We start from the raw sequence: 24,289 nt of genomic DNA, 5'->3' as shown, positions 1-24,289 counted from the left end.
CGATCGGCTCCGTTCCAAAAATACGAAGACCATGAACCATGAAACGGAGGCCACCCGAGCATAGAAATAGCAAGTAAGAAAAAAAAACAAAAAAAAACCGCACGTAAAATCTAAAAAAACGCAAACGGACAACGAAAAAGGGGGGTGCAACACGAGGACTTCCCAGGGGGTCACCCATCCTAGTACTACTCTCGCCCAAGCACGCTTAACTGCGGAGTTCTGATGGGATCCGGTGCATTAGTGCTGGTCTGATCGCACCCGAAATACTATCCATGCTTATTGCTTGTATGTCTTAAAAGACGCAGAACCTCCTTTGTTTTCGTACGCGAGGCGTGGGACCCACGTGACCGATCGGCTCCGTTCCAAAAATACGAAGACCACGAACCATGAAACGGAGGCCACCCGAGGATAGAAATAGCAAGAAAGAAAAAAAAAACAAAAAAAAACCGCACGTAAAATCTAAAAAAACGCAAACGGACAACGAAAAAGGGGGGTGCAACATGAGGACTTCCCAGGGGGTCACCCATCCTAGTACTACTCTCGCCCAAGCACGCTTAACTGCGGAGTTCTGATGGGATCCGGTGCATTAGTGCTGGTATGATCGCACCCAAAATACTATCCATGCTTATTGCTTGTATGTCTTAAAAGACGCAGAAACTCCTTTGTTTTCGTACGCGAGGCGTGGGACCCACGTGACCGATCCGCTCCGTTCCAAAAATACGAAGACCATCAACCATGAAGCGGAGGCCACCCGAGCATAGAAATAGCAAGAAAGAAAAAAAAACAAAAAAAAACGCACGTAAAATCTAAAAAAACGCAAACGGACAACGAAAAAGGGGGTGCAACACGAGGACTTCCCATGGGGTCACCCATCCTAGTACTACTCTCGCCCAAGCACGCTTAACTGCGGAGTTCTGATGGGATCCGGTGCATTAGTGCTGGTATGATCACACCCGAAATACTGTCCATGCTTATTGCTTGTATGTCTTAAAAGACACAGAACCTCCTTTGTTTTCGTACGCGAGTCGTGGGACCCACGTGACCGATCGGCTCCGTTCCAAAAATACGAAGACCATGAACCTTGAAACGGAGGCCACCCGAGCATAGAAATAGCAAGAAAAAAAAAACGAAAAAAAAACCGCACGTAAAATCTAAAAAAACGCAAACGGACAACGAAAAAGGGGGGGTGCAACACGAGGACTTCCCAGGGGGTCACCCATCCAAGTACTACTCTCGCCCAAGCACGCTTAACTGCAGAGTTCTGATGGGATCCGGTGCATTAGTGCTGGTATGATCGCACCCGAAATACTATCCATGCTTATTGCTTTTATGTCTTAAAAGACGCAGAACCTCCTTTGTTTTCGTACGCGAGGCGTGGAACCCACGTGACCGATCCGCTCCGTTCCAAAAATACGAAAACCATCAACCATGAAGCGGAGGCCACCCGAGCATAGAAATAGCAAGAAAGAAAAAAAAAACAAAAAAAAACCGCACGTAAAATCTAAAAAAACGCAAACAGACAACGAAAAAGGGGGGGTGCAACACGAGGACTTCCCGGGGGGTCACCCATCCTAGTACTACTCTCGCCCAAGCACGCTTAACTGCGGAGTTCTGATGGGATCCGGTGCATTAGTGCTGGTATGATCGCACCCGAAATACTATCCATGCTTATTGCTTTTATGTCTTAAAAGACGCAGAACCTCCTTTGTTTTCGTACGCGAGGCGTGGAACCCACGTGACCGATCGGCTCCGTTCCAAAAATACGAAAACCATCAACCATGAAGCGGAGGCCACCCGAGCATAGAAATAGCAAGAAAGAAAAAAAAACAAAAAAAAACCGCACGTAAAATCTAAAAAAACGCAAGCGGACAACGAAAAAGGGGGGTGCAACACGAAGACTTCCCAGGGGGTCACCCATCCTAGTACTACTCTCGCCCAAGCACGCTTAACTGCGGAGTTCTGATGGGATCCGGTGCATTAGTGCTGGTATGATCGCACCCGAAATACTATCCATGCTTATTGCTTGTATGTCTTAAAAGACGCAGAACCTCCTTTGTTTTCGTACGCGAGGCGTGGGACCCACGTGACCGATCGGCTCCGTTCCAAAAATACGAAGACCATGAACCATGAAACGGAGGCCACCCGAGCATAGAAATAGCAAGAAAAAAAAAACAAAAAAAACCGCACGTAAAATCTAAAAAAACGCAAACGGACAACGAAAAAGGGGGGTGCAACACGAGGACTTCCCAGGGGGTCACCCATCCTAGTACTACTCTCGCCCAAGCACGCTTAACTGCGGAGTTCTGATGGGATCCGGTGCATTAGTGCTGGTATGATCGCACCCGAAATACTATCCATGCTTATTGCTTTTATGTCTTAAAAGACGCAGAACCTCCTTTGTTTTCGTACGCGAGGCGTGGAACCCACGTGACCGATCGGCTCCGTTCCAAAAATACGAAAACCATCAACCATGAAGCGGAGGCCACCCGAGCATAGAAATAGCAAGAAAGAAAAAAAAACAAAAAAAAACAGCACGTAAAATCTAAAAAAACGAAAACGGACAACGAAAAAGGGGGGTGCAACACGAGGACTTCCCAGGGGGTCACCCATCCTAGTACTACTCTCGCCCAAGCACGCTTAACTGCGGAGTTCTGATGGGATCCGGTGCATTAGTGCTGGTATGATCGCACCCGAAATACTATCCATGCTTATTGCTTGTATGTCTTAAAAGACGCAGAACCTCCTTTGTTTTCGTACGCGAGGCGTGGGACCCACGTGACCGATCGGCTCCGTTCCAAAAATACGAAGACCATGAACCATGAAACGGAGGCCACCCGAGCATAGAAATAGCAAGTAAGAAAAAAAAACAAAAAAAAACCGCACGTAAAATCTAAAAAAACGCAAACGGACAACGAAAAAGGGGGGTGCAACACGAGGACTTCCCAGGGGGTCACCCATCCTAGTACTACTCTCGCCCAAGCACGCTTAACTGCGGAGTTCTGATGGGATCCGGTGCATTAGTGCTGGTCTGATCGCACCCGAAATACTATCCATGCTTATTGCTTGTATGTCTTAAAAGACGCAGAACCTCCTTTGTTTTCGTACGCGAGGCGTGGGACCCACGTGACCGATCGGCTCCGTTCCAAAAATACGAAGACCACGAACCATGAAATGGAGGCCACCCGAGGATAGAAATAGCAAGAAAGAAAAAAAAAACAAAAAAAAACCGCACGTAAAATCTAAAAAAACGCAAACGGACAACGAAAAAGGGGGGTGCAACATGAGGACTTCCCAGGGGGTCACCCATCCTAGTACTACTCTCGCCCAAGCACGCTTAACTGCGGAGTTCTGATGGGATCCGGTGCATTAGTGCTGGTATGATCGCACCCAAAATACTATCCATGCTTATTGCTTGTATGTCTTAAAAGACGCAGAAACTCCTTTGTTTTCGTACGCGAGGCGTGGGACCCACGTGACCGATCCGCTCCGTTCCAAAAATACGAAGACCATCAACCATGAAGCGGAGGCCACCCGAGCATAGAAATAGCAAGAAAGAAAAAAAAACAAAAAAAAAAACGCACGTAAAATCTAAAAAAACGCAAACGGACAACGAAAAAGGGGGTGCAACACGAGGACTTCCCATGGGGTCACCCATCCTAGTACTACTCTCGCCCAAGCACGCTTAACTGCGGAGTTCTGATGGGATCTGGTGCATTAGTGCTGGTATGATCACACCCGAAATACTGTCCATGCTTATTGCTTGTATGTCTTAAAAGACACAGAACCTCCTTTGTTTTCGTACGCGAGTCGTGGGACCCACGTGACCGATCGGCTCCGTTCCAAAAATACGAAGACCATGAACCTTGAAACGGAGGCCACCCGAGCATAGAAATAGCAAGAAAAAAAAAACGAAAAAAAAACCGCACGTAAAATCTAAAAAAACGCAAACGGACAACGAAAAAGGGGGGGTGCAACACGAGGACTTCCCAGGGGGTCACCCATCCAAGTACTACTCTCGCCCAAGCACGCTTAACTGCGGAGTTCTGATGGGATCCGGTGCATTAGTGCTGGTATGATCGCACCCTAAATACTATCCATGCTTATTGCTTTTATGTCTTAAAAGACGCAGAACCTCCTTTGTTTTCGTACGCGAGGCGTGGAACCCACGTGACCGATCCGCTCCGTTCCAAAAATACGAAAACCATCAACCATGAAGCGGAGGCCACCCGAGCATAGAAATAGCAAGAAAGAAAAAAAAAACAAAAAAAAACCGCACGTAAAATCTAAAAAAACGCAAACGGACAACGAAAAAGGGGGGGTGCAACACGAGGACTTCTCAGGGGGTCACCCATCCTAGTACTACTCTCGCCCAAGCACGCTTAACTGCGGAGTTCTGATGGGATCCGGTGCATTAGTGCTGGTATGATCGCACCCGAAATACTATCCATGCTTATTGCTTTTATGTCTTAAAAGACGCAGAACCTCCTTTGTTTTCGTACGCGAGGCGTGGAACCCACGTGACCGATCGGCTCCGTTCCAAAAATACGAAAACCATCAACCATGAAGCGGAGGCCACCCGAGCATAGAAATAGCAAGAAAGAAAAAAAAACAAAAAAAAACCGCACGTAAAATCTAAAAAAACGCAAGCGGACAACGAAAAAGGGGGGTGCAACACGAGGACTTCCCAGGGGGTCACCCATCCTAGTACTACTCTCGCCCAAGCACGCTTAACTGCGGAGTTCTGATGGGATCCGGTGCATTAGTGCTGGTATGATCGCACCCGAAATACTATCCATGCTTATTGCTTGTATGTCTTAAAAGACGCAGAACCTCCTTTGTTTTCGTACGCGAGGCGTGGGACCCACGTGACCGATCGGCTCCGTTCCAAAAATACGAAGACCATGAACCATGAAACGGAGGCCACCCGAGCATAGAAATAGCAAGAAAAAAAAAACAAAAAAAAACCGCACGTAAAATCTAAAAAAACGCAAACGGACAACGAAAAAGGGGGGGTGCAACACGAGGACTTCCCAGGGGGTCACCCATCCTAGTACTACTCTCGCCCAAGCACGCTTAACTGCGGAGTTCTGATGGGATCCGGTGCATTAGTGCTGGTATGATCGCACCCGAAATACTATCCATGCTTATTGCTTGTATGTCTTAAAAGACGCAGAACCTCCTTTGTTTTCGTACGCGAGGCGTGGAACCCACGTGACCGATCGGCTCCGTTCCAAAAATACGAAAACCATCAACCATGAAGCGGAGGCCACCCGAGCATAGAAATAGCAAGAAAGAAAAAAAAAACAAAAAAAAACAGCACGTAAAATCTAAAAAAACGCAAACGGACAACGAAAAAGGGGGGTGCAACACGAGGACTTCCCAGGGGGTCACCCATCCTAGTACTACTCTCGCCCAAGCACGCTTAACTGCGGAGTTCTGATGGGATCCGGTGCATTAGTGCTGGTATGATCGCACCCGAAATACTATCCATGCTTATTGCTTGTATGTCTTAAAAGACGCAGAACCTCCTTTGTTTTCGTACGCGAGGCGTGGGACCCACGTGACCGATCGGCTCCGTTCCAAAAATACGAAGACCATGAACCATGAAACGGAGGCCACCCGAGCATAGAAATAGCAAGAAAGAAAAAAAAAAACAAAAAAAAACCGCACGTAAAATCTAAAAAAACGCAAACGGACAACGAAAAAGGTGGGTGCAACACGAGGACTTCCCAGGGGGTCACCCATCCTAGTACTACTCTCGCCCAAGCACGCTTAACTGCGGAGTTCTGATGGGATCCGGTGCATTAGTGCTGGTCTGATCGCACCCGAAATACTATCCATGCTTATTGCTTGTATGTCTTAAAAGACGCAGAACCTCCTTTGTTTTCGTACGCGAGGCGTGGGACCCACGTGACCGATCGGCTCCGTTCCAAAAATACGAAGACCACGAACCATGAAACGGAGGCCACCCGAGGATAGAAATAGCAAGAAAGAAAAAAAAAACAAAAAAAAACCGCACGTAAAATCTAAAAAAATGCAAACGGACAACGAAAAAGGGGGGTGCAACACGAGGACTTCCCAGGGGGTCACCCATCCTAGTACTACTCTCGCCCAAGCACGCTTAACTGCGGAGTTCTGATGGGATCCGGTGCATTAGTGCTGGTATGATCGCACCCAAAATACTATCCATGCTTATTGCTTGTATGTCTTAAAAGACGCAGAAACTCCTTTGTTTTCGTACGCGAGGCGTGGGACCCACGTGACCGATCCGCTCCGTTCCAAAAATACGAAGACCATCAACCATGAAGCGGAGGCCACCCGAGCATAGAAATAGCAAGAAAGAAAAAAAAACAAAAAAAAAACGCACGTAAAATCTAAAAAAACGCAAACGGACAACGAAAAAGGGGGTGCAACACGAGGACTTCCCATGGGGTCACCCATCCTAGTACTACTCTCGCCCAAGCACGCTTAACTGCAGAGTTCTGATGGGATCCGGTGCATTAGTGCTGGTATGATCACACCCGAAATACTGTCCATGCTTATTGCTTGTATGTCTTAAAAGACACAGAACCTCCTTTGTTTTCGTACGCGAGTCGTGGGACCCACGTGACCGATCGGCTCCGTTCCGAAAATACGAAGACCATGAACCTTGAAACGGAGGCCACCCGAGCATAGAAATAGCAAGAAAAAAAAAACAAAAAAAAACCGCACGTAAAATCTAAAAAAACGCAAACGGACAACGAAAAAGGGGGGGTGCAACACGAGGACTTCCCAGGGGGTCACCCATCCAAGTACTACTCTCGCCCAAGCACGCTTAACTGCGGAGTTCTGATGGTATCCGGTGCATTAGTGCTGGTATGATCGCACCCGAAATACTATCCATGCTTATTGCTTTTATGTCTTAAAACACGCAGAACCTCCTTTGTTTTCGTACGCGAGGCGTGGAACCCACGTGACCGATCCGCTCCGTTCCAAAAATACGAAAACCATCAACCATGAAGCGGAGGCCACCCGAGCATAGATATAGCAAGAAAGAAAAAAAAAACAAAAAAAAACCGCACGTAAAATCTAAAAAAACGCAAACGGACAACGAAAAAGGGGGGGTGCAACACGAGGACTTCCCAGGGGGTCACCCATCCTAGTACTACTCTCGCCCAAGCACGCTTACCTACGGAATTCTGATGGGATCCGGTGCATTAGTGCTGGTATGATCGCACCCGAAATACTATCCATGCTTATTGCTTTTATGTCTTAAAAGACGCAGAACCTCCTTTGTTTTCGTACGCGAGGCGTGGAACCCACGTGACCGATCGGCTCCGTTCCAAAAATACGAAAACCATCAACCATGAAGCGGAGGCCACCCGAGCATAGAAATAGCAAGAAAGAAAAAAAAACAAAAAAAAACCGCACGTAAAATCTAAAAAAACGCAAGCGGACAACGAAAAAGGGGGGTGCAACACGAGGACTTCCCAGGGGGTCACCCATCCTAGTACTACTCTCGCCCAAGCACGCTTAACTGCGGAGATCTGATGGGATCCGGTGCATTAGTGCTGGTATGATCGCACCCGAAATAATATCCATGCTTATTGCTTGTATGTCTTAAAAGACGCAGAACCTCCTTTGTTTTCGTACGCGAGGCGTGGGACCCACGTGACCGATCGGCTCCGTTCCAAAAATACGAAGACCATGAACCATGAAACGGAGGCCACCCGAGCATAGAAATAGCAAGAAAGAAAAAAAACAAAAAAAAAACCGCACGTAAAATCTAAAAAAAACGCAAACGGACAACGAAAAAGGGGGGTGCAACACGAGGACTTCCCAGGGGGTCACCCATCCTAGTACTACTCTCGCCCAAGCACGCTTAACTGCGGAGTTCTGATGGGATCCGGTGCATTAGTGCTGGTATGATCGCACCCGAAATACTATCCATGCTTATTGTTTGTATGTCTTAAAAGACGCAGAACCTCCTTTGTTTTCGTACGCGAGGCGTGGGACCCACGTGACCGATCGGCTCCGTTCCAAAAATACGAAGACCATGAACCATGAAACGGAGGCCACCCGAGCATAGAAATAGCAAGAAAGAAAAAAAAACAAAAAAAAACCGCACGTAAAATCTAAAAAAACGCAAACGGACAACGAAAAAGGGGGGTGCAACACGAGGACTTCCCAGGGGGTCACCCATCCTAGTACTACTCTCGCCCAAGCACGCTTAACTGCGGAGTTCTGATGGGATCCGGTGCATTAGTGCTGGTATGATCGCACCCAAAATACTATCCATGCTTATTGCTTGTATGTCTTAAAAGACGCAGAAACTCCTTTGTTTTCGTACGCGAGGCGTGGGACCCACGTGACCGATCAGCTCCGTTCCAAAAATACGAAGACCATCAACCATGAAGCGGAGGCCACCCGAGCATAGACATAGCAAGAAAGAAAAAAAACAAAAAAAAAACGCACGTAAAATCTAAAAAAACGCAAACGGACAACGAAAAAGGGGGGTGCAACACGAGGACTTCCCATGGGGTCACCCATCCTAGTACTACTCTCGCCCAAGCACGCTTAACTGCGGAGTTCTGATGGGATCCGGTGCATTAGTGCTGGTATGATCGCACCCGAAATACTGTCCATGCTTATTGCTTGTATGTCTTAAAAGACACAGAACCTCCTTTCTTTTCGTACGCGAGGCGTGGGACCCACGTGACCGATCGGCTCCGTTCCAAAAATACGAAGACCGTGAACCTTGAAACGGAGGCCACCCGAGCATAGAAATAGCAAGAAAAAAAAAACAAAAAAAAAACCGCACGTAAAATCTAAAAAAACGCATACGGACAACGAAAAAGGGGGGGTGCAACACGAGGACTTCCCAAGGGGTCACCCATCCTAGTACTACTCTCGCCCAAGCACGCTTAACTGCAGAGTTCTGATGGGATCCGGTGCATTAGTGCTGGTATGATCACACCCGAAATACTATCCATGCTTATTGCTTTTATGTCTTAAAAGACGCAGAACCTCCTTTGTTTTCGTACGCGAGGCGTGGAACCCACGTGACCGATCCGCTCCGTTCCAAAAATACGAAAACCATCAGCCATGAAGCGGAGGCCACCCGAGCATAGAAATAGCAAGAAAGAAAAAAAAAACAAAAAAAAACCGCACGTAAAATCTAAAAAAACGCAAACGGACAACGAAAAAGGGGGGTGCAACACGAGGACTTCCCAGGGGGTCACCCATCCTAGTACTACTCTCGCCCAAGCACGCTTAACTGCGGAGTTCTGATGGGATCCGGTGCATTAGTGCTGATATGATCGCACCCGAAATACTATCCATGCTTATTGTTTGTATGTCTTAAAAGACGCAGAACCTCCTTTGTTTTCGTACGCGAGGCGTGGGACCCACGTGACCGATCGGCTCCGTTCCAAAAATACGAAGACCATGAACCATGAAACGGAGGCCACCCGAGCATAGAAATAGCAAGAAAGAAAAAAAAAACAAAAAAAAACCGCACGTAAAATCTAAAAAAACGCAAACGGACAACGAAAAAGGGGGGTGCAACACGAGGACTTCCCAGGGGGTCACCCATCCTAGTACTACTCTCGCCCAAGCACGCTTAACTGCGGAGTTCTGATGGGATCCGGTGCATTAGTGCTGGTATGATCGCACCCAAAATACTATCCATGCTTATTGCTTGTATGTCTTAAAAGACGCAGAAACTCCTTTGTTTTCGTACGCGAGGCGTGGGACCCACGTGACCGATCAGCTCCGTTCCAAAAATACGAAGACCATCAACCATGAAGCGGAGGCCACCCGAGCATAGACATAGAAAGAAAGAAAAAAAACAAAAAAAAAACGCACGTAAAATCTAAAAAAAACGCAAACGGACAACGAAAAAGGGGGGTGCAACACGAGGACTTCCCATGGGGTCACCCATCCTAGTACTACTCTCGCCCAAGCACGCTTAACTGCGGAGTTCTGATGGGATCCGGTGCATTAGTGCTGGTATGATCGCACCCGAAATACTGTCCATGCTTATTGCTTGTATGTCTTAAAAGACACAGAACCTCCTTTGTTTTCGTACGCGAGGCGTGGGACCCACGTGACCGATCGGCTCCGTTCCAAAAATACGAAGACCGTGAACCTTGAAACGGAGGCCACCCGAGCATAGAAATAGCAAGAAAAAAAAACAAAAAAAAAACCGCCGTAAAATCTAAAAAAACGCAAACGGACAACGAAAAAGGGGGGGTGCAACACGAGGACTTCCGAGGGGGTCACCCATCCTAGTACTACTCTCGCCCAAGCACGCTTAACTGCGGAGTTCTGATGGGATCCGGTGCATTAGTGCTGGTATGATCGCACCCGAAATACTGTCCATGCTTATTGCTTGTATGTCTTAAAAGACACAGAACCTCCTTTGTTTTCGTACGCGAGGCGTGAGACCCACGTGACCGATCGGCTCCGTTCCAAAAATACGAAGACCATGAACCATGAAACGGAGGCCACCCGAGCATAGAAATAGCAAGAAAAAAAAAACAAAAAAAAACCGCACGTAAAATCTAAAAAAACGCAAACGGACAACGAAAAAGGGGGGGTGCAACACGAGGACTTCCCAGGGGGTCACCCATCCTAGTACTACTCTCGCCCAAGCACGCTTAACTGCGGAGTTCTGATGGGATCCGGTGCATTAGTGCTGGTATGATCGCACCCGAAATACTATCCATGCTTATTGCTTGTATGTCTTAAAAGACGCAGAACCTCCTTTGTTTTCGTACGCGAGGCGTGGGACCCACGTGACCGATCGGCTCCGTTCCAAAAATACGAAAACCATCAACCATGAAGCGGAGGCCACCCGAGCATAGAAATAGCAAGAAAAAAAAAAACAAAAAAAAACCGCACGTAAAATCTAAAAAAACGCAAATGGACAACGAAAAAGGGGGGTGCAACACGAGGACTTCCCAGGGGGTCACCCATCCTAGTACTACTCTCGCCCAAGCACGCTTAACTGCGGAGTTCTGATGGGATCCGGTGCATTAGTGCTGATATGATCGCACCCGAAATACTATCCATGCTTATTGTTTGTATGTCTTAAAAGACGCAGAACCTCCTTTGTTTTCGTACGCGAGGCGTGGGACCCACGTGACCGATCGGCTCCGTTCCAAAAATACGAAGACCATGAACCATGAAACGGAGGCCACCCGAGCATAGAAATAGCAAGAAAGAAAAAAAAAACAAAAAAAAACCGCACGTAAAATCTAAAAAAACGCAAACGGACAACGAAAAAGGGGGTGCAACACGAGGACTTCCCAGGGGGTCACCCATCCTAGTACTACTCTCGCCCAAGCACGCTTAACTGCGGAGTTCTGATGGGATCCGGTGCATTAGTGCTGGTATGATCGCACCCAAAATACTATCCATGCTTATTGCTTGTATGTCTTAAAAGACGCAGAAACTCCTTTGTTTTCGTACGCGAGGCGTGGGACCCACGTGACCGATCAGCTCCGTTCCAAAAATACGAAGACCATCAACCATGAAGCGGAGGCCACCCGAGCATAGACATAGAAAGAAAGAAAAAAAACAAAAAAAAAAAAACGGACGTAAAATCTAAAAAAACGCAAACGGACAACGAAAAAGGGGGGTGCAACACGAGGACTTCCCATGGGGTCACCCATCCTAGTACTACTCTCGCCTAAGCACGCTTAACTGCGGAGTTCTGATGGGATCCGGTGCATTAGTGCTGGTATGATCGCACCCGAAATACTGTCCATTCTTATTGCTTGTATGTCTTAAAAGACACATAACCTCCTTTGTTTTCGTACGCGAGGCGTGGGACCCACGTGACCGATCGGCTCCGTTCCAAAAATACCAAGACCATGAACCATGAAACGGAGGCCACCCGAGCATAGAAATAGCAAGAAAGAAAAAAAAAACAAAAAAAAACCGCACGTAAAATCTAAAAAAACGCAAACGGACAACGAAAAAGGGGGGTGCAACACGAGGACTTCCCAGGGGGTCACCCATCCTAGTACTACTCTCGCCCAAGCACGCTTAACTGCGGAGTTCTGATGGGATCCGGTGCATTAGTGCTGGTAGGATCGCACCCAAAATACTATCCATGCTTATTGCTTGTATGTCTTAAAAGACGCAGAAACTCCTTTGTTTTCGTACGCGAGGCGTGGGACCCACGTGACCGATCAGCTCCGTTCCAAAAATACGAAGACTATCAACCATGAAGCGGAGGCCACCCGAGCATAGACATAGAAAGAAAGAAAAAAAACAAAAAAAAAAACGCACGTAAAATCTAAAAAAACGCAAACGGACAACGAAAAAGGGGGGTGCAACACGAGGACTTCCCATGGGGTCACCCATCCTAGTACTACTCTCGCCCAAGCACGCTTAACTGCGGAGTTCTGATGGGATCCGGTGCATTAGTGCTGGTATGATCGCACCCGAAATACGATCTATGCTTATTGCTTTTATGTCTTAAAAGACGCAGAACCTCCTTTATTTTCGTACGCGAGGCGTGGAACCCACGTGACCGATCGGCTCCGTTCCAAAAATACGAAAACCATCAACCATGAAGCGGAGGCCACCCGAGCATAGAAATAGAAAGAAAGAAAAAAAAACAAAAAAAAAACCGCACGTAAAATCTAAAAAAACGCAAACGGATAACGAAAAAGGGGGGTGCAACACGAGGACTTCCCAGGGGGTCACCCATCCTAGTACTACTCTCGCCCAAGCACGCTTAACTGCGGAGTTCTGATGGGATCCGGTGCATTAGTGCTGGTATGATCGCACCCGAAATACTATCCATGCTTATTGCTTGTATGTCTTAAAAGACGCAGAACCTCCTTTGTTTTCGTACGCGAGGCGTGGGACCCACGTGACCGATCGGCTCCGTTCCAAAAATACAAAGACCATGAACCATGAAACGGAGGCCACCCGAGCATAGAAATAGCAAGAAAGAAAAAAAAACAAAAAAAAAACCGCACGTAAAATCTAAAAAAACGCAAACGGACAACGAAAAAGGGGGGTGCAACACGAGGACTTCCCAGGGGGTCACCCATCCTAGTACTACTCTCGCCCAAGCACGCTTAACTGCGGAGTTCTGATGGGATCCGGTGCATTAGTGCTGGTATGATCGCACCCGAAATACTATCCATGCTTATTGCTTGTATGTCTTAAAAGACGCAGAACCTCCTTTGTTTTCGTACGCGAGGCGTGGGACCCACGTGACCGATCGGCTCCGTTCCAAAAATACGAAGACCATGAACAATGAAACGGAGGCCACCCGAGCATAGAAATAGCAAGAAAAAAAAAACAAAAAAAAACCGCACGTAAAATCTAAAAAAACGCAAACGGACAACGAAAAAGAGGGGGTGCAACACAAGGACTTCCCAGGGGGTCACCCATCCTAGTACTACTCTGGCCCAAGCACGCTTAACTGCGGAGTTCTGATGGGATCCGGTGCATTAGTGCTGGTATGATCGCACCCGAAATACTATCCATGCTTATTGCTTTTATGTCTTAAAAGACGCAGAACCTCCTTTGTTTTCGTACGCGATGCGTGGAACCCACGTGACCGATCGGCTCCGTTCCAAAAATACGAAAACCATCAACCATGAAGCGGAGGCCACCCGAGCATAGAAATAGCAAGAAAGAAAAAAAAACAAAAAAAAAAACAGCACGTAAAATCTAAAAAAACGCAAACGGACAACGAAAAAGGGGGGTGCAACACGAGGACTTCCCAGGGGGTCACCCATCCTAGTACTACTCTCGCCCAAGCACGCTTAACTGCGGAGTTCTGATGGGATCCGGTGCATTAGTGCTGGTATGATCACACCCGAAATACTATCCATGCTTATTGCTTGTATGTCTTAAAAGACGCAGAACCTCCTTTGTTTTCGTACGCGAGGCGTGGGACCCACGTGACCGATCGGCTCCGTTCCAAAAATACGAAGACCACGAACCATGAAACGGAGGCCACCCGAGGATAGAAATAGCAAGAAAGAAAAAAAAAACAAAAAAAAACCGCACGTAAAATCTAAAAAAACGCAAACGGACAACGAAAAAGGGGGGTGCAACACGAGGACTTCCCAGGGGGTCACCCATCCTAGTACTACTCTCGCCCAAGCACGCTTAACTGCGGAGTTCTGATGGGATCCGGTGCATTAGTGCTGGTATGATCACACCCGAAATACTGTCCATGCTTATTGCTTGTATGTCTTAAAAGACACAGAACCTCCTTTGTTTTCGTACGCGAGTCGTGGGACCCACGTGACCGATCGGCTCCGTTCCAAAAATACGAAGACCATGAACCTTGAAACGGAGGCCACCCGAGCATAGAAATAGCAAGAAAAAAAAAACAAAAAAAAAACCGCACGTAAAATCTAAAAAAACGCAAACGGACAACGAAAAAGGGGGGGTGCAACACGAGGACTTCCCAGGGGGTCACCCATCCTAGTGCTACTCTCGCCCAAGCACGCTTAACTGCGGAGTTCTGATGGGATCCGGTGCATTAGTGCTGGTATGATCGCACCCGAAATACTATCCATGCTTATTGCTTTTATGTCTTAAAAGACGCAGAACCTCCTTTGTTTTCGTACGCGAGGCGTGGAACCCACGTGACCGATCCGCTCCGTTCCAAAAATACGAAAACCATCAACCATGAAGCGGAGGCCACCCGAGCATAGAAATAGCAAGAAAGAAAAAAAAACAAAAAAAACAGCACGTAAAATCTAAAAAAACGCAAACGGACAACGAAAAAGGGGGGGTGCAACACGAGGACTTCCCAGGGGGTCACCCATCCTAGTACTACTCTCGCCCAAGCACGCTTAACTGCGGAGTTCTGATGGGATCCGGTGCATTAGTGCTGGTATGATCGCACCCGAAATACGATCCATGCTCATTGCTTTTATGTCTTAAAAGACGCAGAACCTCCTTTGTTTTCGTACGTGAGGCGTGGAACCCACGTGACCGATCGGCTCCGTTCCAAAAATACGAAAACCATCAACCATGAAGCGGAGGCCACCCGAGCATAGAAATAGCAAGAAAGAAAAAAAAACAAAAAAAAACCGCACGTAAAATCTAGAAAAACGCAAACGGACAACGAAAAAGGGGGGTGCAACACGAGGACTTCCCAGGGGGTCACCCATCCTAGTACTACTCTCGCCCAAGCACGCTTAACTGCGGAGTTCTGATGGGATCCGGTGCATTAGTGCTGGTATGATCGCACCCGAAATACTATCCATGCTTATTGCTTGTATGTCTTAAAAGACGCAGAACCTCCTTTGTTTTCGTACGCGAGGCGTGGGACCCACGTGACCGATCGGCTCCGTTCCAAAAATACGAAGACCATGAACCATGAAACGGAGGCCACCCGAGCATAGAAATAGCAAGAAAGAAAAAAAAACAAAAAAAAAACCGCACGTAAAATCTAAAAAAACGCAAACGGACAACGAAAAAGGGGGGTGCAACACGAGGACTTCCCAGGGGGTCACCCATCCTAGTACTACTCTCGCCCAAGCACGCTTAACTGCGGAGTTCTGATGGGATCCGGTGCATTAGTGCTGGTATAATCGCACCCGAAATACTATCCATGCTTATTGTTTGTATGTCTTAAAAGACGCAGAACCTCCTTTGTTTTCGTACGCGAGGCGTGGGACCCACGTGACCGATCGGCTCCGTTCCAAAAATACGAAGACCATGAACCATGAAACGGAGGCCACCCGAGCATAGAAATAGCAAGAAAGAAAAAAAAAACAAAAAAAAACCGCACGTAAAATCTAAAAAAACGCATACGGACAACGAAAAAGGGGGGGTGCAACACGAGGACTTCCCAGGGGGTCACCCATCCTAGTACTACTCTCGCCCAAGCACGCTTAACTGCGGAGTTCTGATGGGATCCGGTGCATTAGTGCTGGTATGATCACACCCGAAATACTATCCATGCTTATTGCTTTTATGTCTTAAAAGACGCAGAACCTCCTTTGTTTTCGTACGCGAGGCGTGGAACCCACGTGACCGATCCGCTCCGTTCCAAAAATACGAAAACCATCAGCCATGAAGCGGAGGCCACCCGAGCATAGAAATAGCAAGAAAGAAAAAAAAAACAAAAAAAAACCGCACGTAAAATCTAAAAAAACGCAAACGGACAACGAAAAAGGAGGGTGCAACACGAGGACTTCCCAGGGGGTCACCCATCCTAGTACTACTCTCGCCCAAGCACGCTTAACTGCGGAGTTCTGATGGGATCCGGTGCATTAGTGCTGATATGATCGCACACGAAATACTATCCATGCTTATTGTTTGTATGTCTTAAAAGACGCAGAACCTCCTTAGTTTTCGTACGCGAGGCGTGGGACCCACGTGACCGATCGGCTCCGTTCCAAAAATACGAAGACCATGAACCATGAAACGGAGGCCACCCGAGCATAGAAATAGAAAGAAAGAAAAAAAAAAGAAAAAAAAACCGCACGTAAAATCTAAAAAAACGCAAACGGACAACGAAAAAGGGGGGTGCAACACGAGGACTTCCCAGGGGGTCACCCATCCTAGTACTACTCTCGCCCAAGCACGCTTAACTGCGGAGTTCTGATGGGATCCGGTGCATTAGTGCTGGTATGATCGCACCCAAAATACTATCCATGCTTATTGCTTGTATGTCTTAAAAGACGCAGAAACTCCTTTGTTTTCGTACGCGAGGCGTGGGACCCACGTGACCGATCAGGTCCGTTCCAAAAATACGAAGACCATGAACCATGAAGCGGAGGCCACCCGAGCATAGACATAGAAAGAAAGAAAAAAAACAAAAAAAAAACGCACGTAAAATCTAAAAAAACGCAAACGGACAACGAAAAAAGGGGGTGCAACACGAGGACTTCCCATGGGGTCACCCATCCTAGTACTACTCTCGCCCAAGCACGCTTAACTGCGGAGTTCTGATGGGATCCGGTGCATTAGTGCTGGTATGATCGCACCCGAAATACTGTCCATGCTTATTGCTTGTATGTCTTAAAAGACACAGAACCTCCTTTGTTTTCGTACGCGAGGCGTGGGACCCACGTGACCGATCGGCTCCGTTCCAAAAATACGAAGACCGTGAACCTTGAAACGGAGGCCACCCGAGCATAGAAATAGCAAGAAAAAAAAAACAAAAAAAAAACCGCCGTAAAATCTAAAAAAACGCAAACGGACAACGAAAAAGGGGGGGTGCAACACGAGGACTTCCCAGGGGGTCACCCATCCTAGTACTACTCTCGCCCAAGCACGCTTAACTGCGGAGTTCTGATGGGATCCGGTGCATTAGTGCTGGTATGATCGCACCCGAAATACTGTCCATGCTTATTGCTTGTATGTCTTAAAAGACACAGAACCTCCTTTGTTTTCGTACGCGAGGCGTGGGACCCACGTGACCGATCGGCTCCGTTCCAAAAATACGAAGACCATGAACCATGAAACGGAGGCCACCCGAGCATAGAAATAGCAAGAAAAAAAAAACAAAAAAAAACCGCACGTAAAATCTAAAAAAACGCAAACGGACAACGAAAAAGGGGGGGTGCAACACGAGGACTTCCCAGGGGGTCACCCATCCTAGTACTACTCTCGCCCAAGCACGCTTAACTGCGGAGTTCTTATGGGATCCGGTGCATTAGTGCTGGTATGATCGCACCCGAAATACTATCCATGCTTATTGCTTGTATGTCTTAAAAGACGCAGAACCTCCTTTGTTTTCGTACGCGAGGCGTGGGACCCACGTGACCGATCGGCTCCGTTCCAAAAATACGAAAACCATCAACCATGAAGCGGAGGCCACCCGAGCATAGAAATAGCAAGAAAGAAAAAAAAACAAAAAAAAACCGCACGTAAAATCTAAAAAAACGCAAATGGACAACGAAAAAGGGGGGTGCAACACGAGGACTTCCCAGGGGGTCACCCATCCTAGTACTACTCTCGCCCAAGCACGCTTAACTGCGGAGTTCTGATGGGATCCGGTGCATTAGTGCTGATATGATCGCACCCAAAATACTATCCATGCTTATTGTTTGTATGTCTTAAAAGACGCAGAACCTCCTTTGTTTTCGTACGCGAGGCGTGGGACCCACGTGACCGATCGGCTCCGTTCCAAAAATACGAAGACCATGAACCATGAAACGGAGGCCACCCGAGCATAGAAATAGCAAGAAAGAAAAAAAAAACAAAAAAAAACCGCACGTAAAATCTAAAAAAACGCAAACGGACAACGAAAAAGGGGGGTGCAACACGAGGACTTCCCAGGGGGTCACCCATCCTAGTACTACTCTCGCCCAAGCACGCTTAACTGCGGAGTTCTGATGGGATCCGGTGCATTAGTGCTGGTATGATCGCACCCAAAATACTATCCATGCTTATTGCTTGTATGTCTTAAAAGACGCAGAAACTCCTTTGTTTTCGTACGCGAGGCGTGGGACCCACGTGACCGATCAGCTCCGTTCCAAAAATACGAAGACCATCAACCATGAAGCGGAGGCCACCCGAGCATAGACATAGAAAGAAAGAAAAAAAACAAAAAAAAAAACGCACGTAAAATCTAAAAAAACGCAAACGGACAACGAAAAAGGGGGGTGCAACACGAGGACTTCCCATGGGGTCACCCATCCTAGTACTACTCTCGCCCAAGCACGCTTAACTGCGGAGTTCTGATGGGATCCGGTGCATTAGTGCTGGTATGATCGCACCCGAAATACTGTCCATGCTTATTGCTTGTATGTCTTAAAAGACACAGAACCTCCTTTGTTTTCGTACGTGAGGCGTGGGACCCACGTGACCGATCGGCTCCGTTCCAAAAATACGAAGACCGTGAACCTTGAAACGGAGGCCACCCGAGCATAGAAATAGCAAGAAAAAAAAAACAAAAAAAAAACCGCCGTAAAATCTAAAAAAACGCAAACGGACAACGAAAAAGGGGGGGTGCAACACGAGGACTTCCCAGGGGGTCACCCATCCTAGTACTACTCTCGCCCAAGCACGCTTAACTGCGGAGTTCTGATGGGATCCGGTGCATTAGTGCTGGTATGATCGCACCCGAAATACTGTCCATGCTTATTGCTTGTATGTCTTAAAAGACACAGAACCTCCTTTGTTTTCGTACGCGAGGCGTGGGACCCACGTGACCGATCGGCTCCGTTCCAAAAATACGAAGACCATGAACCATGAAACGGAGGCCACCCGAGCATAGAAATAGCAAGAAAAAAAAAAACAAAAAAAAAACGCACGTAAAATCTAAAAAAACGCAAACGGACAACGAAAAAGGGGGGTGCAACACGAGGACTTCCCAGGGGGTCACCCATCCTAGTACTACTCTCGCCCAAGCACGCTTAACTGCGGAGTTCTGATGGGATCCGGTGCATTAGTGCTGGTATGATCGCACCCGAAATACTATCCATGCTTATTGCTTGTATGTCTTAAAAGACGCAGAACCTCCTTTGTTTTCGTACGCGAGGCGTGGGACCCACGTGACCGATCGGCTCCGTTCCAAAAATACGAAGACCATGAACCATGAAACGGAGGCCACCCGAGCATAGAAATAGCAAGAAAAAAAAAACAAAAAAAAACCGCACGTAAAATCTAAAAAAACGCAAACGGACAACGAAAAAGAGGGGGTGCAACACGAGGACTTCCCAGGGGGTCACCCATCCTAGTACTACTCTCGCCCAAGCACGCTTAACTGCGGAGTTCTGATGGGATCCGGTGCATTAGTGCTGGTATGATCGCACCCGAAATACTATCCATGCTTATTGCTTTTATGTCTTAAAAGACGCAGAACCTCCTTTGTTTTCGTACGCGAGGCGTGGAACCCACGTGACCGATCGGCTCCGTTCCAAAAATACGAAAACCATCAACCATGAAGCGGAGGCCACCCGAGCATAGAAATAGCAAGAAAGAAAAAAAAACAAAAAAAAACAGCACGTAAAATCTAAAAAAACGCAAACGGACAACGAAAAAGGGGGGTGCAACACGAGGACTTCCCAGGGGGTCACCCATCCTAGTACTACTCTCGCCCAAGCACGCTTAACTGCGGAGTTCTGATGGGATCCGGTGCATTAGTGCTGGTATGATCGCACCCGAAATACTATCCATGCTTATTGCTTGTATGTCTTAAAAGACGCAGAACCTCCTTTGTTTTCGTACGCGAGGCGTGGGACCCACGTGACCGATCGGCTCCGTTCCAAAAATACGAAGACCATGAACCATGAAACGGAGGCCACCCGAGCATAGAAATAGCAAGAAAGAAAAAAAAAACAAAAAAAAACCGCACGTAAAATCTAAAAAAACGCAAACGGACAACGAAAAAGGGGGGTGCAACACGAGGACTTCCCAGGGGGTCACCCATCCTAGTACTACTCTCGCCCAAGCACGCTTAACTGCGGAGTTCTGATGGGATCCGGTGCATTAGTGCTGGTATGATCACACCCGAAATACTATCCATGCTTATTGCTTGTATGTCTTAAAAGACGCAGAACCTCCTTTGTTTTCGTACGCGAGGCGTGGGACCCACGTGACCGATCGGCTCCGTTCCAAAAATACGAAGACCACGAACCATGAAACGGAGGCCACCCGAGGATAGAAATAGCAAGAAAGAAAAAAAAAACAAAAAAAAACCGCACGTAAAATCTAAAAAAACGCAAACGGACAACGAAAAAGGGGGGTGCAACACGAGGACTTCCCAGGGGGTCACCCATCCTAGTACTACTCTCGCCCAAGCACGCTTAACTGCGGAGTTCTGATGGGATCCGGTGCATTAGTGCTGGTATGATCACACCCGAAATACTGTCCATGCTTATTGCTTGTATGTCTTAAAAGACACAGAACCTCCTTTGTTTTCGTACGCGAGTCGTGGGACCCACGTGACCGATCGGCTCCGTTCCAAAAATACGAAGACCATGAACCTTGAAACGGAGGCCACCCGAGCATAGAAATAGCAAGAAAAAAAAAACAAAAAAAAACCGCACGTAAAATCTAAAAAAACGCAAACGGACAACGAAAAAGGGGGGGTGCAACACGAGGACTTCCCAGGGGGTCACCCATCCTAGTACTACTCTCGCCCAAGCACGCTTAACTGCGGAGTTCTGATGGGATCCGGTGCATTAGTGCTGGTATGATCGCACCCGAAATACTATCCATGCTTATTGCTTTTATGTCTTAAAAGACGCAGAACCTCCTTTGTTTTCGTACGCGAGGCGTGGAACCCACGTGACCGATCCGCTCCGTTCCAAAAATACGAAAACCATCAACCATGAAGCGGAGGCCACCCGAGCATAGAAATAGCAAGAAAGAAAAAAAAAACAAAAAAAAACCGCACGTAAAATCTAAAAAAACGCAAACGGACAACGAAAAAGGGGGGGTGCAACACGAGGACTTCCCAGGGGGTCACCCATCCTAGTACTACTCTCGCCCAAGCACGCTTAACTGCGGAGTTCTGATGGGATCCGGTGCATTAGTGCTGGTATGATCGCACCCGAAATACTATCCATGCTCATTGCTTTTATGTCTTAAAAGACGCAGAACCTCCTTTGTTTTCGTACGTGAGGCGTGGAACCCACGTGACCGATCGGCTCCGTTCCAAAAATACGAAAACCATCAACCATGAAGCGGAGGCCACCCGAGCATAGAAATAGCAAGAAAGAAAAAAAAACAAAAAAAAACCGCACGTAAAATCTAGAAAAACGCAAACGGACAACGAAAAAGGGGGGTGCAACACGAGGACTTCCCAGGGGGTCACCCATCCTAGTACTACTCTCGCCCAAGCACGCTTAACTGCGGAGTTCTGATGGGATCCGGTGCATTAGTGCTGGTATGATCGCACCCGAAATACTATCCATGCTTATTGCTTGTATGTCTTAAAAGACGCAGAACCTCCTTTGTTTTCGTACGCGAGGCGTGGGACCCACGTGACCGATCGGCTCCGTTCCAAAAATACGAAGACCATGAACCATGAAACGGAGGCCACCCGAGCATAGAAATAGAAAGAAAGAAAAAAAAACAAAAAAAAAACCGCACGTAAAATCTAAAAAAACGCAAACGGACAACGAAAAAGGGGGGTGCAACACGAGGACTTCCCAGGGGGTCACCCATCCTAGTACTACTCTCGCCCAAGCACGCTTAACTGCGGAGTTCTGATGGGATCCGGTGCATTAGTGCTGGTATGATCGCACCCGAAATACTGTCCATGCTTATTGCTTGTATGTCTTAAAAGACACAGAACCTCCTTTGTTTTCGTACGCGAGGCGTGGGACCCACGTGACCGATCGGCTCCGTTCCAAAAATACGAAGACCGTGAACCTTGAAACGGAGGCCACCCGAGCATAGAAATAGCAAGAAAAAAAAAACAAAAAAAAAACCGCCGTAAAATCTAAAAAAACGCAAACGGACAACGAAAAAGGGGGGTGCAACACGAGGACTTCCCAGGGGGTCACCCATCCTAGTACTACTCTCGCCCAAGCACGCTTAACTGCGGAGTTCTGATGGGATCCGGTGCATTAGTGCTGGTATGATCGCACCCGAAATACTATCCATGCTTATTGCTTTTATGTCTTAAAAGACGCAGAACCTCCTTTGTTTTCGTAAGCGAGGCGTGGGACCCACGTGACCGATCGGCTCCGTTCCAAAAATACGAAAACCATGAACCATGAAGCGGAGGCCACCCGAGCATAGAAATAGCTAGAAAGAAAAAAAAACAAAAAAAAAACCGCACGTAAAATCTAAAAAAACGCAAACGGGCAACGAAAAAGGGGGGGTGCAACACGAGGACTTCCCAGGGGGTCACCCATCCTAGTACTACTCTCGCCCAAGCACGCTTAACTACGGAGTTCTGATGGGATCCGGTGCATTAGTGCTGGTATGATCGCACCCGAAATACTATCCATGCTTATTGCTTTTATGTCTTAAAAGACGCAGAACCTCCTTTGTTTTCGTAAGCGAGGCGTGGGACCCACGTGACCGATCGGCTCCGTTCCAAAAATACGAAGACCGTGAACCTTGAAACGGAGGCCACCCGAGCATAGAAATAGCAAGAAAAAAAAACAAAAAAAAACCGCACGTAAAATCTAAAAAAACGCAAACGGATAACGAAAAAGAGGGGGTGCAACACGAGGACTTCCCAGGGGGTCACCCATCCTAGTACTACTCTCGCCCAAGCACGCTTAACTGCGGAGTTCTGATGGGATCCGGTGCATTAGTGCTGGTATGATCGCACCCGAAATACTATCCATGCTTATTGCTTGTATGTCTTAAAAGACGCAGAACCTCCTTTGTTTTCGTACGCGAGGCGTGGGACCCACGTGACCGATCGGCTCCGTTCCAAAAATACGAAGACCATGAACCATGAAACGGAGGCCACCCGAGCATAGAAATAGCAAGAAAGAAAAAAAAAACAAAAAAAAACCGCACGTAAAATCTAAAAAAACGCAAACGGACAACGAAAAAGGGGGGTGCAACACGAGGACTTCCCAGGGGGTCACCCATCCTAGTACTACTCTCGCCCAAGCACGCTTAACTGCGGAGTTCTGATGGGATCCGGTGCATTAGTGCTGGTATGATCACACCCGAAATACTATCCATGCTTATTGCTTGTATGTCTTAAAAGACGCAGAACCTCCTTTGTTTTCGTACGCGAGGCGTGGGACCCACGTGACCGATCGGCTCCGTTCCAAAAATACGAAGACCACGAACCATGAAACGGAGGCCACCCGAGGATAGAAATAGCAAGAAAGAAAAAAAAAACAAAAAAAAACCGCACGTAAAATCTAAAAAAACGCAAACGGACAACGAAAAAGGGGGGTGCAACACGAGGACTTCCCAGGGGTCACCCATCCTAGTACTACTCTCGCCCAAGCACGCTTAACTGCGGAGTTCTGATGGGATCCGGTGCATTAGTGCTGGTATGATCACACCCGAAATACTGTCCATGCTTATTGCTTGTATGTCTTAAAAGACACAGAACCTCCTTTGTTTTCGTACGCGAGTCGTGGGACCCACGTGACCGATCGGCTCCGTTCCAAAAATACGAAGACCATGAACCTTGAAACGGAGGCCACCCGAGCATAGAAATAGCAAGAAAAAAAAAACAAAAAAAAACCGCACGTAAAATCTAAAAAAACGCAAACGGACAACGAAAAAGGGGGGGTGCAACACGAGGACTTCCCAGGGGGTCACCCATCCTAGTACTACTCTCGCCCAAGCACGCTTAACTGCGGAGTTCTGATGGGATCCGGTGCATTAGTGCTGGTATGATCGCACCCGAAATACTATCCATGCTTATTGCTTT

The 24,289-nt window shown here is 47.5% G+C and overlaps 70 non-coding genes across 70 annotated transcripts; all 70 read right to left on the bottom strand.

Annotated features, from left to right (window-relative positions):
- Positions 1-141: 141 nt before the first annotated feature.
- Positions 142-260, bottom strand: LOC145155755 (5S ribosomal RNA). The gene has a single exon (XR_013736184.1). It is a non-coding gene; the product is annotated as a 5S ribosomal RNA (ribosomal RNA).
- Positions 261-490: 230 nt separating this feature from the next.
- On the bottom strand, positions 491-609 carry LOC145143575 (5S ribosomal RNA). The gene has a single exon (XR_013724606.1). It is a non-coding gene; the product is annotated as a 5S ribosomal RNA (ribosomal RNA).
- Positions 610-836: 227 nt separating this feature from the next.
- On the bottom strand, positions 837-955 carry LOC145154607 (5S ribosomal RNA). Its single transcript, XR_013735074.1, has one exon. It is a non-coding gene; the product is annotated as a 5S ribosomal RNA (ribosomal RNA).
- A 228-nt stretch (positions 956-1,183) lies between these two features.
- LOC145156076 (5S ribosomal RNA) lies at positions 1,184-1,302 on the bottom strand. Its single transcript, XR_013736501.1, has one exon. It is a non-coding gene; the product is annotated as a 5S ribosomal RNA (ribosomal RNA).
- A 231-nt stretch (positions 1,303-1,533) lies between these two features.
- Positions 1,534-1,652, bottom strand: LOC145153906 (5S ribosomal RNA). Its single transcript, XR_013734397.1, has one exon. It is a non-coding gene; the product is annotated as a 5S ribosomal RNA (ribosomal RNA).
- A 229-nt stretch (positions 1,653-1,881) lies between these two features.
- LOC145155394 (5S ribosomal RNA) lies at positions 1,882-2,000 on the bottom strand. Its single transcript, XR_013735837.1, has one exon. It is a non-coding gene; the product is annotated as a 5S ribosomal RNA (ribosomal RNA).
- A 225-nt stretch (positions 2,001-2,225) lies between these two features.
- LOC145149067 (5S ribosomal RNA) lies at positions 2,226-2,344 on the bottom strand. Its single transcript, XR_013729929.1, has one exon. It is a non-coding gene; the product is annotated as a 5S ribosomal RNA (ribosomal RNA).
- A 229-nt stretch (positions 2,345-2,573) lies between these two features.
- Positions 2,574-2,692, bottom strand: LOC145149055 (5S ribosomal RNA). Its single transcript, XR_013729917.1, has one exon. It is a non-coding gene; the product is annotated as a 5S ribosomal RNA (ribosomal RNA).
- Positions 2,693-2,921: 229 nt separating this feature from the next.
- On the bottom strand, positions 2,922-3,040 carry LOC145155754 (5S ribosomal RNA). The gene has a single exon (XR_013736183.1). It is a non-coding gene; the product is annotated as a 5S ribosomal RNA (ribosomal RNA).
- Positions 3,041-3,270: 230 nt separating this feature from the next.
- LOC145143574 (5S ribosomal RNA) lies at positions 3,271-3,389 on the bottom strand. Its single transcript, XR_013724605.1, has one exon. It is a non-coding gene; the product is annotated as a 5S ribosomal RNA (ribosomal RNA).
- Positions 3,390-3,618: 229 nt separating this feature from the next.
- On the bottom strand, positions 3,619-3,737 carry LOC145143988 (5S ribosomal RNA). The gene has a single exon (XR_013725011.1). It is a non-coding gene; the product is annotated as a 5S ribosomal RNA (ribosomal RNA).
- Positions 3,738-3,965: 228 nt separating this feature from the next.
- LOC145152680 (5S ribosomal RNA) lies at positions 3,966-4,084 on the bottom strand. The gene has a single exon (XR_013733207.1). It is a non-coding gene; the product is annotated as a 5S ribosomal RNA (ribosomal RNA).
- Positions 4,085-4,315: 231 nt separating this feature from the next.
- LOC145153523 (5S ribosomal RNA) lies at positions 4,316-4,434 on the bottom strand. Its single transcript, XR_013734025.1, has one exon. It is a non-coding gene; the product is annotated as a 5S ribosomal RNA (ribosomal RNA).
- A 229-nt stretch (positions 4,435-4,663) lies between these two features.
- LOC145149044 (5S ribosomal RNA) lies at positions 4,664-4,782 on the bottom strand. Its single transcript, XR_013729906.1, has one exon. It is a non-coding gene; the product is annotated as a 5S ribosomal RNA (ribosomal RNA).
- A 227-nt stretch (positions 4,783-5,009) lies between these two features.
- Positions 5,010-5,128, bottom strand: LOC145149032 (5S ribosomal RNA). Its single transcript, XR_013729894.1, has one exon. It is a non-coding gene; the product is annotated as a 5S ribosomal RNA (ribosomal RNA).
- A 230-nt stretch (positions 5,129-5,358) lies between these two features.
- On the bottom strand, positions 5,359-5,477 carry LOC145149021 (5S ribosomal RNA). Its single transcript, XR_013729883.1, has one exon. It is a non-coding gene; the product is annotated as a 5S ribosomal RNA (ribosomal RNA).
- A 231-nt stretch (positions 5,478-5,708) lies between these two features.
- LOC145140490 (5S ribosomal RNA) lies at positions 5,709-5,827 on the bottom strand. The gene has a single exon (XR_013722186.1). It is a non-coding gene; the product is annotated as a 5S ribosomal RNA (ribosomal RNA).
- Positions 5,828-6,057: 230 nt separating this feature from the next.
- On the bottom strand, positions 6,058-6,176 carry LOC145149010 (5S ribosomal RNA). Its single transcript, XR_013729871.1, has one exon. It is a non-coding gene; the product is annotated as a 5S ribosomal RNA (ribosomal RNA).
- Positions 6,177-6,404: 228 nt separating this feature from the next.
- Positions 6,405-6,523, bottom strand: LOC145143521 (5S ribosomal RNA). The gene has a single exon (XR_013724554.1). It is a non-coding gene; the product is annotated as a 5S ribosomal RNA (ribosomal RNA).
- Positions 6,524-6,750: 227 nt separating this feature from the next.
- On the bottom strand, positions 6,751-6,869 carry LOC145145935 (5S ribosomal RNA). The gene has a single exon (XR_013726885.1). It is a non-coding gene; the product is annotated as a 5S ribosomal RNA (ribosomal RNA).
- A 231-nt stretch (positions 6,870-7,100) lies between these two features.
- On the bottom strand, positions 7,101-7,219 carry LOC145145934 (5S ribosomal RNA). The gene has a single exon (XR_013726884.1). It is a non-coding gene; the product is annotated as a 5S ribosomal RNA (ribosomal RNA).
- Positions 7,220-7,448: 229 nt separating this feature from the next.
- On the bottom strand, positions 7,449-7,567 carry LOC145153788 (5S ribosomal RNA). The gene has a single exon (XR_013734280.1). It is a non-coding gene; the product is annotated as a 5S ribosomal RNA (ribosomal RNA).
- A 230-nt stretch (positions 7,568-7,797) lies between these two features.
- Positions 7,798-7,916, bottom strand: LOC145148998 (5S ribosomal RNA). Its single transcript, XR_013729859.1, has one exon. It is a non-coding gene; the product is annotated as a 5S ribosomal RNA (ribosomal RNA).
- Positions 7,917-8,145: 229 nt separating this feature from the next.
- LOC145148987 (5S ribosomal RNA) lies at positions 8,146-8,264 on the bottom strand. The gene has a single exon (XR_013729847.1). It is a non-coding gene; the product is annotated as a 5S ribosomal RNA (ribosomal RNA).
- Positions 8,265-8,492: 228 nt separating this feature from the next.
- On the bottom strand, positions 8,493-8,611 carry LOC145153148 (5S ribosomal RNA). Its single transcript, XR_013733672.1, has one exon. It is a non-coding gene; the product is annotated as a 5S ribosomal RNA (ribosomal RNA).
- A 228-nt stretch (positions 8,612-8,839) lies between these two features.
- Positions 8,840-8,958, bottom strand: LOC145143767 (5S ribosomal RNA). The gene has a single exon (XR_013724797.1). It is a non-coding gene; the product is annotated as a 5S ribosomal RNA (ribosomal RNA).
- Positions 8,959-9,188: 230 nt separating this feature from the next.
- Positions 9,189-9,307, bottom strand: LOC145155375 (5S ribosomal RNA). The gene has a single exon (XR_013735819.1). It is a non-coding gene; the product is annotated as a 5S ribosomal RNA (ribosomal RNA).
- A 230-nt stretch (positions 9,308-9,537) lies between these two features.
- LOC145148975 (5S ribosomal RNA) lies at positions 9,538-9,656 on the bottom strand. Its single transcript, XR_013729836.1, has one exon. It is a non-coding gene; the product is annotated as a 5S ribosomal RNA (ribosomal RNA).
- A 229-nt stretch (positions 9,657-9,885) lies between these two features.
- Positions 9,886-10,004, bottom strand: LOC145153147 (5S ribosomal RNA). Its single transcript, XR_013733671.1, has one exon. It is a non-coding gene; the product is annotated as a 5S ribosomal RNA (ribosomal RNA).
- A 226-nt stretch (positions 10,005-10,230) lies between these two features.
- Positions 10,231-10,349, bottom strand: LOC145155750 (5S ribosomal RNA). Its single transcript, XR_013736179.1, has one exon. It is a non-coding gene; the product is annotated as a 5S ribosomal RNA (ribosomal RNA).
- A 227-nt stretch (positions 10,350-10,576) lies between these two features.
- Positions 10,577-10,695, bottom strand: LOC145148963 (5S ribosomal RNA). Its single transcript, XR_013729825.1, has one exon. It is a non-coding gene; the product is annotated as a 5S ribosomal RNA (ribosomal RNA).
- Positions 10,696-10,922: 227 nt separating this feature from the next.
- LOC145155374 (5S ribosomal RNA) lies at positions 10,923-11,041 on the bottom strand. Its single transcript, XR_013735818.1, has one exon. It is a non-coding gene; the product is annotated as a 5S ribosomal RNA (ribosomal RNA).
- A 229-nt stretch (positions 11,042-11,270) lies between these two features.
- On the bottom strand, positions 11,271-11,389 carry LOC145148952 (5S ribosomal RNA). The gene has a single exon (XR_013729814.1). It is a non-coding gene; the product is annotated as a 5S ribosomal RNA (ribosomal RNA).
- Positions 11,390-11,620: 231 nt separating this feature from the next.
- On the bottom strand, positions 11,621-11,739 carry LOC145143720 (5S ribosomal RNA). Its single transcript, XR_013724750.1, has one exon. It is a non-coding gene; the product is annotated as a 5S ribosomal RNA (ribosomal RNA).
- Positions 11,740-11,969: 230 nt separating this feature from the next.
- Positions 11,970-12,088, bottom strand: LOC145155968 (5S ribosomal RNA). The gene has a single exon (XR_013736395.1). It is a non-coding gene; the product is annotated as a 5S ribosomal RNA (ribosomal RNA).
- A 229-nt stretch (positions 12,089-12,317) lies between these two features.
- Positions 12,318-12,436, bottom strand: LOC145153146 (5S ribosomal RNA). The gene has a single exon (XR_013733670.1). It is a non-coding gene; the product is annotated as a 5S ribosomal RNA (ribosomal RNA).
- Positions 12,437-12,666: 230 nt separating this feature from the next.
- LOC145148941 (5S ribosomal RNA) lies at positions 12,667-12,785 on the bottom strand. The gene has a single exon (XR_013729803.1). It is a non-coding gene; the product is annotated as a 5S ribosomal RNA (ribosomal RNA).
- A 230-nt stretch (positions 12,786-13,015) lies between these two features.
- Positions 13,016-13,134, bottom strand: LOC145148929 (5S ribosomal RNA). Its single transcript, XR_013729792.1, has one exon. It is a non-coding gene; the product is annotated as a 5S ribosomal RNA (ribosomal RNA).
- Positions 13,135-13,361: 227 nt separating this feature from the next.
- LOC145139564 (5S ribosomal RNA) lies at positions 13,362-13,480 on the bottom strand. Its single transcript, XR_013721941.1, has one exon. It is a non-coding gene; the product is annotated as a 5S ribosomal RNA (ribosomal RNA).
- Positions 13,481-13,711: 231 nt separating this feature from the next.
- On the bottom strand, positions 13,712-13,830 carry LOC145153991 (5S ribosomal RNA). Its single transcript, XR_013734479.1, has one exon. It is a non-coding gene; the product is annotated as a 5S ribosomal RNA (ribosomal RNA).
- A 230-nt stretch (positions 13,831-14,060) lies between these two features.
- Positions 14,061-14,179, bottom strand: LOC145153990 (5S ribosomal RNA). The gene has a single exon (XR_013734478.1). It is a non-coding gene; the product is annotated as a 5S ribosomal RNA (ribosomal RNA).
- A 228-nt stretch (positions 14,180-14,407) lies between these two features.
- Positions 14,408-14,526, bottom strand: LOC145144829 (5S ribosomal RNA). Its single transcript, XR_013725831.1, has one exon. It is a non-coding gene; the product is annotated as a 5S ribosomal RNA (ribosomal RNA).
- A 229-nt stretch (positions 14,527-14,755) lies between these two features.
- LOC145148917 (5S ribosomal RNA) lies at positions 14,756-14,874 on the bottom strand. Its single transcript, XR_013729781.1, has one exon. It is a non-coding gene; the product is annotated as a 5S ribosomal RNA (ribosomal RNA).
- A 229-nt stretch (positions 14,875-15,103) lies between these two features.
- Positions 15,104-15,222, bottom strand: LOC145148906 (5S ribosomal RNA). The gene has a single exon (XR_013729770.1). It is a non-coding gene; the product is annotated as a 5S ribosomal RNA (ribosomal RNA).
- A 230-nt stretch (positions 15,223-15,452) lies between these two features.
- On the bottom strand, positions 15,453-15,571 carry LOC145154262 (5S ribosomal RNA). Its single transcript, XR_013734742.1, has one exon. It is a non-coding gene; the product is annotated as a 5S ribosomal RNA (ribosomal RNA).
- Positions 15,572-15,802: 231 nt separating this feature from the next.
- On the bottom strand, positions 15,803-15,921 carry LOC145153989 (5S ribosomal RNA). The gene has a single exon (XR_013734477.1). It is a non-coding gene; the product is annotated as a 5S ribosomal RNA (ribosomal RNA).
- Positions 15,922-16,151: 230 nt separating this feature from the next.
- On the bottom strand, positions 16,152-16,270 carry LOC145144303 (5S ribosomal RNA). The gene has a single exon (XR_013725314.1). It is a non-coding gene; the product is annotated as a 5S ribosomal RNA (ribosomal RNA).
- Positions 16,271-16,500: 230 nt separating this feature from the next.
- LOC145148895 (5S ribosomal RNA) lies at positions 16,501-16,619 on the bottom strand. The gene has a single exon (XR_013729759.1). It is a non-coding gene; the product is annotated as a 5S ribosomal RNA (ribosomal RNA).
- A 228-nt stretch (positions 16,620-16,847) lies between these two features.
- Positions 16,848-16,966, bottom strand: LOC145153145 (5S ribosomal RNA). The gene has a single exon (XR_013733669.1). It is a non-coding gene; the product is annotated as a 5S ribosomal RNA (ribosomal RNA).
- A 227-nt stretch (positions 16,967-17,193) lies between these two features.
- LOC145148883 (5S ribosomal RNA) lies at positions 17,194-17,312 on the bottom strand. Its single transcript, XR_013729747.1, has one exon. It is a non-coding gene; the product is annotated as a 5S ribosomal RNA (ribosomal RNA).
- Positions 17,313-17,539: 227 nt separating this feature from the next.
- On the bottom strand, positions 17,540-17,658 carry LOC145154505 (5S ribosomal RNA). Its single transcript, XR_013734978.1, has one exon. It is a non-coding gene; the product is annotated as a 5S ribosomal RNA (ribosomal RNA).
- Positions 17,659-17,887: 229 nt separating this feature from the next.
- Positions 17,888-18,006, bottom strand: LOC145155373 (5S ribosomal RNA). The gene has a single exon (XR_013735817.1). It is a non-coding gene; the product is annotated as a 5S ribosomal RNA (ribosomal RNA).
- Positions 18,007-18,236: 230 nt separating this feature from the next.
- On the bottom strand, positions 18,237-18,355 carry LOC145148872 (5S ribosomal RNA). The gene has a single exon (XR_013729736.1). It is a non-coding gene; the product is annotated as a 5S ribosomal RNA (ribosomal RNA).
- A 229-nt stretch (positions 18,356-18,584) lies between these two features.
- On the bottom strand, positions 18,585-18,703 carry LOC145153144 (5S ribosomal RNA). The gene has a single exon (XR_013733668.1). It is a non-coding gene; the product is annotated as a 5S ribosomal RNA (ribosomal RNA).
- Positions 18,704-18,930: 227 nt separating this feature from the next.
- Positions 18,931-19,049, bottom strand: LOC145148860 (5S ribosomal RNA). The gene has a single exon (XR_013729725.1). It is a non-coding gene; the product is annotated as a 5S ribosomal RNA (ribosomal RNA).
- A 227-nt stretch (positions 19,050-19,276) lies between these two features.
- On the bottom strand, positions 19,277-19,395 carry LOC145148848 (5S ribosomal RNA). Its single transcript, XR_013729714.1, has one exon. It is a non-coding gene; the product is annotated as a 5S ribosomal RNA (ribosomal RNA).
- Positions 19,396-19,622: 227 nt separating this feature from the next.
- On the bottom strand, positions 19,623-19,741 carry LOC145148837 (5S ribosomal RNA). The gene has a single exon (XR_013729703.1). It is a non-coding gene; the product is annotated as a 5S ribosomal RNA (ribosomal RNA).
- A 229-nt stretch (positions 19,742-19,970) lies between these two features.
- On the bottom strand, positions 19,971-20,089 carry LOC145148826 (5S ribosomal RNA). Its single transcript, XR_013729692.1, has one exon. It is a non-coding gene; the product is annotated as a 5S ribosomal RNA (ribosomal RNA).
- Positions 20,090-20,319: 230 nt separating this feature from the next.
- LOC145153988 (5S ribosomal RNA) lies at positions 20,320-20,438 on the bottom strand. The gene has a single exon (XR_013734476.1). It is a non-coding gene; the product is annotated as a 5S ribosomal RNA (ribosomal RNA).
- Positions 20,439-20,668: 230 nt separating this feature from the next.
- LOC145153987 (5S ribosomal RNA) lies at positions 20,669-20,787 on the bottom strand. Its single transcript, XR_013734475.1, has one exon. It is a non-coding gene; the product is annotated as a 5S ribosomal RNA (ribosomal RNA).
- A 227-nt stretch (positions 20,788-21,014) lies between these two features.
- Positions 21,015-21,133, bottom strand: LOC145148813 (5S ribosomal RNA). Its single transcript, XR_013729680.1, has one exon. It is a non-coding gene; the product is annotated as a 5S ribosomal RNA (ribosomal RNA).
- Positions 21,134-21,364: 231 nt separating this feature from the next.
- Positions 21,365-21,483, bottom strand: LOC145148802 (5S ribosomal RNA). The gene has a single exon (XR_013729669.1). It is a non-coding gene; the product is annotated as a 5S ribosomal RNA (ribosomal RNA).
- Positions 21,484-21,712: 229 nt separating this feature from the next.
- LOC145148790 (5S ribosomal RNA) lies at positions 21,713-21,831 on the bottom strand. The gene has a single exon (XR_013729658.1). It is a non-coding gene; the product is annotated as a 5S ribosomal RNA (ribosomal RNA).
- Positions 21,832-22,061: 230 nt separating this feature from the next.
- Positions 22,062-22,180, bottom strand: LOC145148779 (5S ribosomal RNA). The gene has a single exon (XR_013729647.1). It is a non-coding gene; the product is annotated as a 5S ribosomal RNA (ribosomal RNA).
- Positions 22,181-22,406: 226 nt separating this feature from the next.
- Positions 22,407-22,525, bottom strand: LOC145148765 (5S ribosomal RNA). The gene has a single exon (XR_013729635.1). It is a non-coding gene; the product is annotated as a 5S ribosomal RNA (ribosomal RNA).
- A 231-nt stretch (positions 22,526-22,756) lies between these two features.
- On the bottom strand, positions 22,757-22,875 carry LOC145152451 (5S ribosomal RNA). The gene has a single exon (XR_013732972.1). It is a non-coding gene; the product is annotated as a 5S ribosomal RNA (ribosomal RNA).
- Positions 22,876-23,101: 226 nt separating this feature from the next.
- Positions 23,102-23,220, bottom strand: LOC145148753 (5S ribosomal RNA). Its single transcript, XR_013729624.1, has one exon. It is a non-coding gene; the product is annotated as a 5S ribosomal RNA (ribosomal RNA).
- Positions 23,221-23,450: 230 nt separating this feature from the next.
- LOC145153985 (5S ribosomal RNA) lies at positions 23,451-23,569 on the bottom strand. The gene has a single exon (XR_013734473.1). It is a non-coding gene; the product is annotated as a 5S ribosomal RNA (ribosomal RNA).
- Positions 23,570-23,799: 230 nt separating this feature from the next.
- LOC145145439 (5S ribosomal RNA) lies at positions 23,800-23,917 on the bottom strand. Its single transcript, XR_013726412.1, has one exon. It is a non-coding gene; the product is annotated as a 5S ribosomal RNA (ribosomal RNA).
- Positions 23,918-24,144: 227 nt separating this feature from the next.
- LOC145148742 (5S ribosomal RNA) lies at positions 24,145-24,263 on the bottom strand. Its single transcript, XR_013729612.1, has one exon. It is a non-coding gene; the product is annotated as a 5S ribosomal RNA (ribosomal RNA).
- Between the last annotated feature and the right edge of the window lie 26 nt (positions 24,264-24,289).

Source organism: Lactuca virosa, chromosome 1 (assembly GCF_052849685.1).
Source record: "Lactuca virosa cultivar CGN04683 chromosome 1, Lactuca_virosa_CGN04683_v6, whole genome shotgun sequence".
Classification (NCBI taxonomy): Eukaryota; Viridiplantae; Streptophyta; class Magnoliopsida; order Asterales; family Asteraceae; genus Lactuca; species Lactuca virosa.
The sequence above is the reverse complement of the archived record's forward strand: the minus strand, read 5'-3'. Positions and strand labels throughout refer to the sequence as shown.